General features: G+C 41.0%; 1 protein-coding gene and 1 long non-coding RNA gene across 6 annotated transcripts in view; one reads left to right on the top strand and one right to left on the bottom strand.

Annotated features, from left to right (window-relative positions):
• The window catches only part of grip1 (glutamate receptor interacting protein 1), a 284,092-nt gene that overhangs the window by 21,393 nt on the left and 248,270 nt on the right, over positions 1-14,429 (top strand). The window lies entirely within an intron of this gene.
• LOC310719003 lies at positions 3,616-9,298 on the bottom strand. The gene is made up of 2 exons (XR_014531333.1): positions 5,474-9,298; positions 3,616-5,374 (listed from the first exon to the last, which is right to left on the bottom strand). It is a non-coding gene; the product is annotated as an uncharacterized lncRNA (long non-coding RNA).

Genomic DNA, 14,429 nt, shown 5'->3' with positions numbered 1-14,429 from the left:
GCTGTTGCTAACACTGATGCTAAGGCGTAAAGATTTACACTCACTCGGCACGCAGTGGGTCTGCAGTGTACCAGACATCTCTCACAGGGATGACTCATGGCATACATGGCTAACTCAGAATAGTAATTGTTCAATCCGGTTCAATTATTTGCAAAAAATAATGGCACCTGCTTGAGCCTTTGTCAATGACTCATTATCTGAAACATCACTTGAGTGTTAGCTTTGAGTATTAGCATTAATCAGCGCTTGCCTCAGAGCACTGATTAAACCAATCATCGATGCCTCATGTTAGGTAATGCCAGGTCTCTGGCCATTTTTTAGCTGCTTATATGAACACTGCACTTTGTTTTCTGTCATCATAAAGCTTCTACCTCTGCTGGCTCCTGAGGGAAGCTAGCGGGCCCCGTCTGCACAGTCAGCTGACCTCTGCTAGTTCTCACTGCGCCATGCTGCTCTGCACTGCGCCGTGCATTCTCTGCTCTCCCCCTCCCCTCGTTCCGATTCATACGTCGCTCTCGAGTCCTGTGAGATATGCTGATGTCAGGCACATTTGTGTCTCTGGGTTACTGAAGCGTGAACGTTTTCACTTCTGGTTTGTGTGTACACGTGTACATGAATTCTCAGAAGCTATGGGACTTCGTTATGCCCCTCATTAAGTCTATAGAATATGAATATTAGTCACGAGTGTGTACATCGCATTTACACCCTGTGCGTCTTATTTTCTGGTGACGGATGGTGTGGGTGGGTGGTGCTGCGGGGTGGGGGGTGTTTATACCCATTTGTTTACTGCTCAGCTCGAGTGACTTATGCCTGACAGCTGACGAGGGACTAAGCAGGACCTGAAAGATCTGCCTCTAATTATTCATCAGGACGGAAACACTGACTGATGCCTCCCCTGGCTCGCACACTGATAAATGCTTCACCAAGAAAGGAAGCTTGTAAAAGAGCCAAATGGAAATAAACCGGTTGATAAAGCCATATATTTTCTCTCGCAAGACGAGCCCCGTTTTCAGGGCTTGTTTGCTCTGAGCGGCATGAATTTACAGAGGGGGCTTCGTGGCATCGCTCATCCGCTCGCATTTCGAAGAGCGCTTCATCAAACACGGCAGTATTTAAAAGAAAACTAGTTTTGTGGCCCATCGGTCAAACCCTAAACACAGAGCTATTCCTTCCATCTCTTTAGCATTGAAATTTCAAGGGGATTTCACCTGATTAATCTGTTTCCAGTTCTCACCTCTCATCAATAGCTGATGGCAGCCCTGCATTTTGATTGTCCGTGAGGCTTTGCAGGTCAGTAGGGTTGGGGTTATTAGTATTCAGCATTCAGTGCTAAGTTCAAGGATGGCGAGGGGGAGTGGGGTTCGGGGTGGGGGGCTGAATGCAGGTCAGCTTTCATCAGAGTTTATGGAGGAAGTGTGGTTTTGTGTGTCTTTGCCTACGCACAAGGGGTTTTTAATTTATCTGGAGCCATTTAAGGCATGAATCGAAATGAGGACGCCAGGAATAAAATTCTGATTATGGTTGAACCTTTCTCTACAATACAGGAACCCGATTTCCACTCAGTGTGATGTACTTTCTTGACTGTCAGTATAATCTTGATTTCCTACAGAACAAAAATCAAAGGTTGTCATGTAATAGTTGGTTCAGTATCTAGCTACATATCTATCTGGAATAAAAGTGACACAGTGTGAAAGTATGCCAAAAAAAACAAGTTTGGATTTGGTAAAAAAAAAAAAAAAAAAAATCTGCATGTGGTAATGCTCTCCTAATTAGAGCACTAATTTGAGGTAGTGTCAGTCTTTATGACAGGAGCAAGCTATAAACCGTAAGCCATTTTTTCTTATTCTCTGTGATATTCCTTTCAAGGATCTGAAAAATTAATGCATGAGATTGTGAAAATGTTGGTCGGTTAGAGCCTCTCACATCACACCTGCACAACAATTGTTTTAGAAGTGGAAAAAAATGAAAGTGTTTTCAGAATTATTATGATTATTAATTTAACTATGAAGAGCTTTCATATTTTTTTCATTTGTAAAATTTGTGATACTCTAAAATGTGTTTTTGAATGATTTTGGGGATAAACAAACATTTGAATGTTCTATTATTGAGAAAGGTTATGTAGAAGTAGGGTAGGTAGAGATGAAGCGAAATTTAATTGCACAGTCACTATTATTAGAGAATAATGAAAGAAACAGCATTGTGGAAGACCCCACACAACCCTCACACACACTCTTCACCCTACCGCCAGCAGGGAAGTGGTTCCGAAGCGTTCGGGCCGCCACATTCAGACTGTGCAACAGTTTCTTCCCTCAAGCCATTAGGCTTCTCAACACACAGAACTGAACTGAAACTCTCAGTTCGGCGCAGCACACACACACACACACACACACACACACACACACACACACACACACTCAAATGTGTGACTGATCTGTAAAACCCGAACTCAACACACACTCGTTCTCACTTCACACATCCATGTCTTTAGCACCAGTCATATTACATCACTTCATTACTACAAACATGCTGTTTTTGCACATCTTTTTGACCGCTGCTATTGCATTTTTGCACAAACTCTTTTGTTTAAATTTTGTTAAATTACAAGGCACTCTCCTGTAATCTGTTCTCTTTTACACACTGCACTGTGTATGGTTGAAATGACGACAAAAGCTTTTTGACTTGACTTGAAACCGAGATACAATAAATGAACAAACGTATTGGGACACCTGATTTATTTTTTTTTTCTAGTCATATGGCAGGGGTGTCAAACTCATATCATATCAAATGTGTATTAGAGCTGCCCACCAGTATATAGCGCATACACCGCTAATACTACAAATCCCAGAATGCTTTGTTAGTGCGCGGGCGCGTCAGTCGAGGCCGCTAAAAAACTCCCCCCTGAAAAACTTCGCGTACTCAGCGCTGAATTTACTCCGCGATTTACCGACTTTGAAGCCCAGAAATGCAGATTTGAACTGCTCAGTAATCCGTTTGTGGTTGACGTGGGGAGCGCACCAACCAACCTCCAAATGGAGCTGATTGAACTCCAGTGTAAAGACACGTTTAAGTCAAAGTACGACTCTGTGTTTGCTGCACAGTATCCATGTTTCCTCCCCAACACACTGCTCCAACTCCGTGTCCAAGCTGCTCAAACGCGCTCTATGTCCTTTTTCTACTCCAAGGCATGGACTGTTAATGGTTGAATGATTGCTTTTTTCAATTGCAGGAAATTATTATTATTTTCAGTTGTTTTGTTGTTGCCCTGTGAAAAAAGGTTTACATTAAAAAGGAATTTGAAAGGAGAGAGAGAGAGAGAGAGAGAGAGAGAGAGAGAGAGAGAGAGAGAGAGATAATAAGAAACGAATAGCACTGATGTGTGTTTTATTTCCAATTTAATTTCTCATGTGTTTATAATATTAAACTTTGGTTGTTCCAGAATTAATGTTTATGAAAAACTAACGTTTGTTTCCATATGAGAAGGTTCAACATTACAAATCTGGAGAGACGGAAAACATGCACAATTGCAGTCAATTTTTCAATAAATATTGAGTTTGGCCCGCGACTTCGTCCCAGTTTTTAATTTTGGCCCACTGTGAATTTGAGTTTGACACCCCTGTCATATGGGGTTCTTTCCTAAAGTGTTACCTCGAAGTTAAAGGCGCAAAAATTGTATGACATATTTCGATAGAAGGCATTCAATTTTCCCTTCATTTAACAAATTCAGCTCCATGAAGGTATGGTTTACATGGATTGGATTGAAAGATCTTAAGTGGCCTGCTATAGAGATCTGACCTCAACCCTATTGAACACCTTTGAGCTAAATTGGAATGATGACTGCACCCCAGACCTCATCATCCTACATCAATACCTGCTCCTGTGTCTAAAGGAGCACAAATCACCATAAGCACACTCCAAAATCTAGTGGAACGTCTTTCCAGAAGAGTGGATTTTATCATAACAGTAAATGGGGACTAAATGTGAAACGGGATGTTCAGAAACACATATGAATCTTATGGTGTCCACAATCTTTTGAGTGTTTGACATTTGAGCTGAACAAGTCAACTTTACTGTAATTAAATAAATAACTGAGAATCATATATTAATTATTAATATGATATATGCAAGTTATTTCTTTAACAAAACATCTGGCTGCTGCATCTGCAGCACACTTGTAGTTGCATTACAATATTTTCAACATATTTCCCTGTACTGAATTAAGAATAGAAACCTGTTTTCCAGAAAGAGTAGGAAATGGATTTGAAGAAAACTCTGAACTCCTGTCAACAGTAAAGGGTTGAGGATGAGATAGAGGGTGATCTTATTTGTGTGTGGTTTTATTTAACTTTTAAACAATGCAGCAATAAAGTATAAAGCTATTATGGTAAGGTTTTGTGGAATGTATATTCGATAAGGCAGACACAGGCTACGTTTGTACACAACCACTCATTTATTTTCCTTTATTACACTGGGCATTTTACAAATACTTTTGAATTAAGGATTCTCAGAAGCATTTCACAATAAATTGTGGTTTCCTTTAACATTTATTGACCTGAAACAGAAAGAGGTTGAAAAAGCTTTTATGATTTATGTCCCACAGAAGAGGCTTTTATTAGATTTATGTTTTGCCGAGTTTCTTTTAATAAATCATTTGAATGAATAAAGCATCTTGAACTGTTACCACAAAGTTGGAGGCACACAATTGAATATAATGTCTTTAAAGCAGTAGCATTAAAATTTCCCTTTATTTCTTCCAGCATGCCAATACCCCTGTGCACAAATTCAGCTCCATGAAGATATGGTTTACATTGATTGGAGTGAAAAATCTTGAATGGCCTGCTATAGAGCTCTGACCTCAACATTATTTACACCTTTGAGATAAATTGGAACACTGACTGCGCCCAGGTCTCCGCACCCTACATCAGTGCCTGACTTTCCTACCCGCCTTGTGGCTGAATAAGCACAAACCTCCACAAGATCACTCCAAAATCTAGTGGAACCTTTTCCCAGAAGAGTGGAGATTATTTTAAGAGCAAATGGGGATGAAATGTGGAATGGGATGATCAAAAAGCGCATACAAAACTCATGGTACGGTGTCCACAAACTTCTGTCCTTTTTTGACCAGTTTTCTAATTTCGAAACAGTTTTGAACACCCATACCTGTATAGTGCTGTGTGCTGTTCCTTACACAGCAGTGCTAACAAGACAAAGAAACATGGAATAATTTGCTTGTAAAAATGTATAATTATTTCTGCAACAACTCGCTCGTATAAAATGGTCAGGCAGATAGATGACGTAATTCAAGCCTGATAAGACATTTAATGAACTATGATTATTAGGAGAAGGAAATTGTTGTCATTCAACAACGAAAAATTGTCTAATGGTCAAGTATCTAGTGGTGAAGCATTCTGTAAAGAGAAAGCACATTGAAGTAGTCTCCAAAGTCAGCACTATGTCACCATGGTGGGTTTTCCACCACAATGGAGTCTTTATTCAGGACTGTTTCTTGGTAGTATGACGGGCCGTGTTTCTTAGAGAGAAAGGGAATTGGTGAGGGGTTGACTGTTTTAGGTGCTTTAATGTGTATAAAACTAAGATCTATAGAAAATAGCTTTGGTATAACTTTTCATGCGATGCTGTTAACTGGCAACTGTTTAACGTTGTAGTGGTAACACCATTACACCACGTTAGGGGTGTTGATAATTTGCTTTGCACCCCGTCCTGTTGAATTTCATACCTAACTAACCCCCAATAATGTTTTGTTTGCCTCAAACAAATGTTGGAAGAATCACTTCAGAAAGCCTGCACAGATTTCTAACGGTATGAATGAACTAACATGAGTAGGTAAGTGCTACCTAGTATAAAGAAATGATGAGCTATTCTGATTTGAGTATTCTTAACCAATAGATTTCAGTATTAGCAGTAATAGAGAGTCTACAATGAGATCGTTGAGAAAAAGAAGCCAGGGCGAGCTAATCACACATCTGCGACTGTCTTATGCAGATCAAAGGAAGCACTTGCATCCAGAGGAACGAATGTTGCTCGGATTTTAGTAGCACGGCTCTTGGCAGCTGCTTAGGCTTATTTTTGAGAGCTTTCAATTGAACCTAATGGCTGGATTCTCTCTAATTGGCCATTCCTTGGCACTTGTGCTTGTACATGGGCTCAGCTGGGCTTGTGCCGGGAAAAAAAACTTCACAGATCTTGTAGTTCTTTTGCCTCTTAATACTATAGTCATTTCTTAGTAAAATCAGTGATCATTATTGACTTGTTTTACACATCGGTAAGGCTGTGGATAGACACATGATGAATTGCTGATAAGCAGCTGACTGATAATGAGTGTTTTAATAAGCTTGGTGTAATCCCATCATCCCACCTCAGCGTAAGGTTAAACAGACCCATGTGGGAGTACAGTGTACACATTACTTACATTTTTGGCTCTTAATATTCTTCCAGGCTTTTGACGCTAATAGAAGGTGTCAGGATGCCTTCAGGGGTGCCGAAAATATTCCTCAACACCCACACCCTTCCTCCTTCTCTTTCTAATCCGTCTTTTTTTTTCTCTCTCGACTTTTCTCTGTTCCTATTTTGACTTTCATAAACTACCCTTTAGTACAATATTGGTAAAGTGTATAGAGCTTCTAAGTGTAGGAGATAAGGGCATGCAAGCTAGACGTTACATAGAACAGTCGATCGTTGCACTAATAGTCACGATATGTTGGCAGTGCCGCCAAAAAAAAGCACATGCTTGATGTTGGCCTGAAAATATTCAGACTAGACATAGCCCATTTTAACAAATCAATATATTTTTTTGGCTTTAATGGAAGGTTGTGGCTTTGTATTGCTGACTTTTTAAAGCCCACTCCCATCTGCTCTTAAAGGAATTCCTCCCACAGTTCTTTTAATTGCCTTTAAATTTCTGAATGAAATGAAAATGAAAATCCTCACACTGTGGTACAATTAATTCTGTCATGACTAGCAGTGTGTAAAAGAGAGGCATGCATCTATCCAGTCCCACTCAGCTAGTTTACACTATGTGGATTCAAGTATTGAGACACTTGACTTTTTGATACATATGTGCTTCCTCCTCATACTGCAACCCATATGTTGAAACCATAAAATTGAATAGGATGTTTTTGGATGTGGGAGAATAAAATCCTGCCTTCACTTGAACTAGGAGACCCAAACCTGTTCTAGCATGACAATGCCCTCTGTGCACAAAGCAGCTCCATGAAGATATGCTTGACATGAGTTGGGGTGGATCTTGAGTGGCCTGCTATAGAGCTCTGACCTCAACCATATTGAACACCTTTGGGATGAATTGGAACAATGACTGCACCGCAGGCTTCCTCACCTCACCTACTTCAGTACCTAACTTTACAAACACCATTATGGTTAAATAAACACAAATCTCCTCAAGCGCACTCTAACATCTATTCTTCCCAGAAGAGTGAAGGTTATTAAAATAGCAAATATGAACTAAATATGGAATGGAATGTTCAAAAAGCACGTTCACATATTGTGGTCTGGTGTCCACAAACCTTTGTTCATATAACAATTTTTTTAATTATGCTTGATTAAACTTTAAGTTTATTTCTATAGCACTTTTTTACAATGGACATTGTCTCAAAGCAGCTTTGCAGAACTTAAGAATTAAAGAGAATGATGTATGTTTATCCCTGATGAGCAGCCTGTGGCAGGGGAAAAACGCCCTTTAGATGGTATGAGGAAAAAACCTTGAAAGAGATCAGACTCAAAAGGGGAAGCTATCCTCATTCAAAACAATATTCAAAAACAAATCATTAAAACAATACAAAACACCGGCGTTGTTTTGACGTTGTGGAACCAGGTGATTCACTACTAAAAATCTTTTTCCGTATTTATTTTCCCATACATTTAACATAAAACATGTTAGATCACAATTAGATCCCGTTATTGTGAATATTATCATGACCAGGCTTCTTCATGCTTTCCCATGCTTTATTTACCCGCTTAAGATAAAATCACTTGTTGTTTAACATGGTGGATACAGGCACATCTTTGTTAACATCATCTGCACTTTATCGGTTTGACGCCAGTCAAATTGAACCGTGAATCAAAAACAAGGTAAAAAGCATGCAATTGGTCAGGCGATCGGCAAACAACAGGAACTAATTAAAAACCATTGAGTCGAGAGATGAGAAACAAACAAGACCTCAGAGAAACAAAGTTATATTAAGGATTCATAATTTTGAATGGTGAGAGGATGCCTGAGGAATGGAGAAGGTTTGCTAGTACTGGTGTTTAAGAATAAGGGAGATGTGCAGACCTGCAATTACTACAAGGGAATAAAGTTGATCAGTCACACCATGAAGTTTGGGAAAGAGTAGTGGATGCTAGGCTGAAAAAAGAGGCGACGATCTGTGAGCAACAGTAGGGTTTCATTCCGAGGAAAAGCACCACAGACGCATTATTTGCTTTGAGAATGTTGATGGAGAAGTATAGAAAAGGTCAGAAGGAATTGCATTGTGTGTTTGTGAATTTAGAGAAAGCGTACAACAGGGTGCAGAGAGAGGAGTTGTGGTATTGTATGAGGAAGTCTGGTGTGGAAGAGAAGTATGTGAGGGTGGTGCCGGACATTTATGAGGACAGTGTAACAGCGGTGAAGTGTGCAGTAGGAATTACAGATTGGTTCAAGGTGGAGGTTGGACTGAATCAAGGACCGACTCTAAGCCCTTTCCTGTTTCCACTGGTGATGGACAGGTTTACAGACGAGGTCAAACATAAGTCTCCGTGGACTATAATGTTTGCAGATGATATTGTGATTTGTGGTGAGAGTAGGGAGCAGGTTAAGAAGAGGCTGGGGAAAGTGGAGGTATGTGCTGGAGAGAGGGGGAATGAAAGTCAGTAGGAGTAAGACAGAGTACATGTGTGTAAATGAGAGGGAGGGCAGTGGAGTGGTGCTTTTGCAGGGAGAAGAAGTGGAGAAGGTGGAGGAGTTTAGGTACCTGGGGTCAACAGTGCAATATAATGGAGAGTGTGTTAGAGAAGTAAAGAAAAAAGTGCAGGCAGGGTGGAGTGGGTGGAGAAGAGTGGCAGGAGTGATTTGTGGTAGTGGGATATCTGCAAGAGTAAAAGGGAAAGTTTATAGGACATGTGCAGAGGAGGGACATGGGGGTATATCAGTAGGAGAATGCTGAGGATGGAGCCACCAGGAAGGAGGAAAAGACCAAGGAGGAGGTTTATAGATGTGGTGAGGGAAGACATGCAGGTAGTTGGTTTGAAAGAGGCAGATGTAGAGGACAGGGAGGTATGGAGACGGATGAACTGCTGTGGCGACCCCTAATTGGAGAAGCCCATAGAAGTAGACAGACAGGGCGCATTACCAAACAGAGTGTATACTTGAATATACAGTTATTTAAAGAGCCTGTGTGTTGTATGTGTGTGTAAGCAAGTAATTTGAAACAGGGGTTTGTTTCCGGTCTCCACTAATGCATTTTATGAATTGATTAATTCAAATTCATCAAATCAAATTTTATTTGTCACATACACAGACATACAGGGTACGACATGCAGGAAATTCCTTGTACGACTGTCCAACATTTAGGAATATAACAGAATTTAAGGATAAAACAATTAAGTAGATGAATAAAAAGTATAAACTATAGAATATATATGAAAAAGCCTCTCAGATACAGACACTGCCAGGCCTTCTTCATCAGGGTGATGATGTGACGGGACCAAGACCAAGGTCCTGTGTGATGTGAACACCTATGTACCGGAAATTGTCCACTCTCTCCACCGGGGTCTTGCTGACGTTCAGGAAACAGTCATATGTGTACAGTGAGTACAGCAGGAGGCTCAGAACACAACGCTGGGGAGCTCCAGTGCTGAGGGTGGATGAGGTGTGTTTGCCCGCCTGTACGGCTTGTGGTTTGTCAGGAAGTTGGAGATCTATTGACAGAGCGGCAGGCAGAGTCCCAGGACCTCCAACTTAGAGGTGAGCGTGGAGGGAATTATGGTGTTGAACGTAAACTTGACTTTTAACGTAAAAGATGTTTACCTCGTCTGCCAGATAAGCGTCCGCATTCCCCATGGTGTTTTATAGTCCATGATGGTTCTTAGTCCCTGCCACAGGCTCCTAGATCCACCATGTTTCAACTGTGACTCTAGTTTCCTCCCATAGCACCGCTTTGCTTCCTTCATCACTCTGCGCACACTGCAAGATGCAGCCTTGTACTCGTCCATGTCCCCGGTGTCGAGCCCTGGGTTGTAGGCAGCGGAGCGGGATCTCGGAGCATTGCGGATGTTGGGATCTTTCGGACTTGCGGCGCCCACTTTTGGGTTGGTGGCCATCTTGTCGTTTTTCCCACGCCTCCCGGTATTTAAGGACACCAAAGACTTTAGCTTGGGGCCAGATTATTTATCCGGCTTCCTATAGTACCTGGGATTATTCTTGCCACCCTGCCTGCTTAGGATATTGTTCCCGATCCTGATCCTGACCCCTGTTCTGCCCTGCCTCTGGTTTTGAACTCTGGACTGGTTTTTGTTTTGGGTTTCTGCCCTTCTTGTATTGCTCAGTTTGCTGGCTTTGATTTTTTGTACTGTTGTTTCGGTTTTGTTTTTGTTTTCCCTGCATCGCCCTGTTTGCCTGTGTTTTCGACCCTGGACTGTTTTTGGACTGTGTTTTTGCCTTGCCTCTTTGCTTTGCTTACTTTTTATTAAAGCCTGCTTTCTCTTTACTTCTGTGAGCATATTGCATTTGGGTCCTCCCATCCAGTCCTCACTCACCTAGTCACCCACATTTTCTGACAGAATCATCTGCCCGTGCATCGTGTCCCGAGAATCACTGACAGCAGTTTTATCCACCCACGGCTCCTGGTTGGGAAACGTTCTAATGGTGGTTTTCTGTACCGTATCATCTGCTAGTTTCCCGATGAATTCCACAATCGCTTCTGTAAACATGCTTAGTGCATGCTTAAATAATGTATTTTGATAGATTTATTACGTATTTATTACATATGTAATATAAACAAGCATTTATTGCACTGCTCATTTTCATCATTAAAAATATGAGGCACTTAAACTGGAATTGTAACGTGTAGCTCGTGAGGACTGTAAATTTAAGTTTCTTGACACGTTCTTTGTTAGCATCAGCATTTACTAATAAAATAATGTCCTGAAACAGTTTTTACTGTAGAAATGAGTAGACAACTGAGTTTTGTTTCAGACAATCTAATGTTAATCTGAAGTACCTATAGTGTAGTATTGTATCCTTTGTCTCTGAAGAACCTTTTGTAAGTAAGATACAGCTTTACGCCTGTCTGCAAAATCAGTCGAGCTCCTGAAGGCATGTTGTGGGCGGGACTAAAGAAATGACTGAGACAAACACACTTGTGAAACTGCATGGAAAAACAAACTGCATCCACTGTTCATGCAACACTGGGTTCTTTGGGGACATTTCTTTGGGTTCTTTCCCTCACATACTGAAACACACTTCTTTGGAGACTTTCCTCTCGAGCAAGTGCTGTGTTGTGCAGCCACTGACTTCCATAACCGAATCAAGCACGGTGATGGGCGTGGTTATGCTTTCGCGCTCTTCTGGGAGAAGTGCCCATATAATTAATTCCACTCTTCATGATGTCATAAAGGGCCTTACTTGAAAAAAATTACCGAAACTTATACAAACCCGGAAGTGAGTGTTTTTAACAGAGAAATTCTCATACTCGTCATAAGTCCTAATAATTTTTTGAGACTTTGGCCATGTTTAGCATGAGAGTTCTGTTTTTTTAACAGTGTAAATGTGTTAGAATGCATGAAATAGCATTAGGACCCCCCCCCCCCTTTATTTTTATTGCTGTTCAACTAGTAAAAACCTGTAATTGTGTGACTCTTAGATACAGACAAGAATGATGTTACTGAACCAAGTGTAGTTTTTTTTTCTAGCCGTGTGATGAGGGTTCAAAAGTTGAGAAGCTCAGAGAGGTGTGTGTATGTTTGTGTGTGGTGTAAGAATTGCTTTGGGCTGATTTGTCATTGATGGACAAAGACTCAATCTAGCACTTCCCGTCAGGCATTATCTCGCACGCTTCTCTTCCACGCCGCTTGTCTTTTTATTCGAGCACAAATATGTCAATTATCTTACCCTCTGAAAATAGAGCCGTGCAGAGTAAGAGGCAGATCGAACCAGGTCTTTGAGTCACAGGCTGATTAGTGCAAGTAAATGTTTATTAGGAGCTCCTTGCGGCATGAAGTAATGCTAAAACCCATTCACCCAGAGCACAGCCAGCTCCTGAGCCTGCAGGTGGCCTAAAATCAATACTCCTACTGTCAGTTTGCAGACGTCGCTGCTCTTTTTTGTTTTTTAAACAAGATCTTAGCGATGCGCTAAAATTAAGGCGAGGGCCTATTTGCGATTAAGGAGCTGTCAGGAAGAGCTGTGTGTTTAGTGCACGGGTGGTCCCCTCGACTTCTTCAAGCGCACTCTGTTACACAGAGATGTAACTAATTTTTCTTCCCCACATGCACATGAAAAGAATTTTTCATTCCCTTCAGTAATCTTTTACACTTTGCTGCCTTGCTGAATTTGACTCTGCTTTCCTTTCATGTGCTATTTTCGCCGTTCGTGATTCTCGACGTCAATAAATCGCTTTGCACCGCCGGCTATCACGAACCTTTGATCCGTTGCTTTACTGAGCCACCCTGCGTTCAAGGCTCCGGCGCTGAGGAAAAGTCTCACATTGCCTCTGAGATAATGTCCCCATATTCCGAGAGCGTCCCACGCGGATATCACCCTGACTGAGGGCTTCCTCAGGAAAATTCTAACTGTAACGTGTTACAGAGAAACTTAGCCTCCGCTGGGGGAAGATCCTGCAGACCTGCAGACCCAGGAGCAGAGGAGACGCATGAGGAGAGGCATTATCTTCAATCTCTATCTTCGAAGTCCAGTCGTTCTGTCACGACATGTGTAGGAGGTACCATCGCAGTGCAGCTGTGGGGAAGATTAAGCAGTAATCACATTGTCTCTCTGGACCTGCTGTCAAACAGGCGTTGATCGATCGGCTGCTTTCAGAGGCATAACGGTCGCCCGGCTGACGTGTTCACTTTCACAGCGGACGCTTTGTTTAATGAATTTTTTTTCTTCCCCAGTCAAACTTCATTCATGACCTCCGCGGCTGATTGTTTAAACGAAATAATTTTTTCAACATAATTAATATTTCATTGCTCTTTTTGAGATTTGAATCAGGCAGGATTTCTTATGATAGACATCAAAAGAGTAATTAGGAAAAAAGGCTAAGGAATTTGCCAGAACTGAGCAGATATTTTAGATGTTTTATTTTAGATGAAGATACTAGTTCATCTAGATGTTTCAGTGGCTGAAGGGTTTATGGTTGGATGCAAAGCCTGAATTTTACATGCTGCATTGTACCTGCTTTATTAAATACTTGTTACTTGTAAATATTAGTTACCACTCAAAGACCTTTCCACTCATGTCTGGCTCTTTCCATTTTTCATTTACATTTAAGCCATTTAGCGGACACCCTTATTCAGAGCAACTTAACATTGAACGTATAAGGGTCTTGCTCAAGGGCCCAGCAGTGGCAACGTGGTGGTGCAGGGATTCCAACTTGCGACCGATCCAGAGTTTAATGCCAAACTACTACCACAAATCTAGAAGCACACAATTGTATACAATTTCTCCGGATGCTGTAGTATACAATTTTCCGTTCACTTGAACTAGAAGAACTTAATTCGTCATCCAACTACATTAAGATGTTTTTCATGGGTTGGAATGGTCTTGCGTGGTTTGCTATAGAGCTCTGACCTCTGTGTTCTAATCTAAACCAGTTTGAAACAGATGATGGTGTGGTTTATGCATACATTAGATTTAATCAATTCACTCCAAGAATGCTATTTATATTTATTTAAACGAGGATTGCGCACACTAAAGACAAATGTTTGCCACAATGAGTTGTGAGTAGAAACTGAGAAATGAACTGTAGGCTTTGTAAAGGGAACACAGGTTAATGCGCTTTTTTAAACTTTTTGCACAGTGGCGTAAAGGTCACATTTCTGTGAATTCAACACTATATTCAGTTTCTACTGTCAAGCTGTTCTTAAGTGCATCACTTCAGTTTGACCATACTTAAAATGTTGGCCCCTGCAGAATTATTGGCCCCCTTTATGAAAATAATTGTGTGTAATCTGTTATTGTTTGACCGGAAACCTTGTATAAACAACAAAATTATTCGTTGCAAAGTTATTAACACCCCTATTGACTATTTCCAATTCCTGTTTTCTAATTACTACAGAAATATGGGATGACTGTCTAGCACTTATATACATTGAGGAAAATAAGTATTTGAAAACCCTGCTATTTTGCAAGTTCTCCCACTTAGAAATCATGGAGGGGTCTGAAATTGTTATCGTAGGTGCATGTCCACTGTGATAGA

This window comes from Silurus aristotelis (assembly GCF_946808225.1).
Source record: "Silurus aristotelis genome assembly, chromosome: 24".
Classification (NCBI taxonomy): Eukaryota; Metazoa; Chordata; class Actinopteri; order Siluriformes; family Siluridae; genus Silurus; species Silurus aristotelis.
Note: the sequence above shows the minus strand (reverse complement) of the source record. Positions and strands in the feature narration are given on the sequence as shown.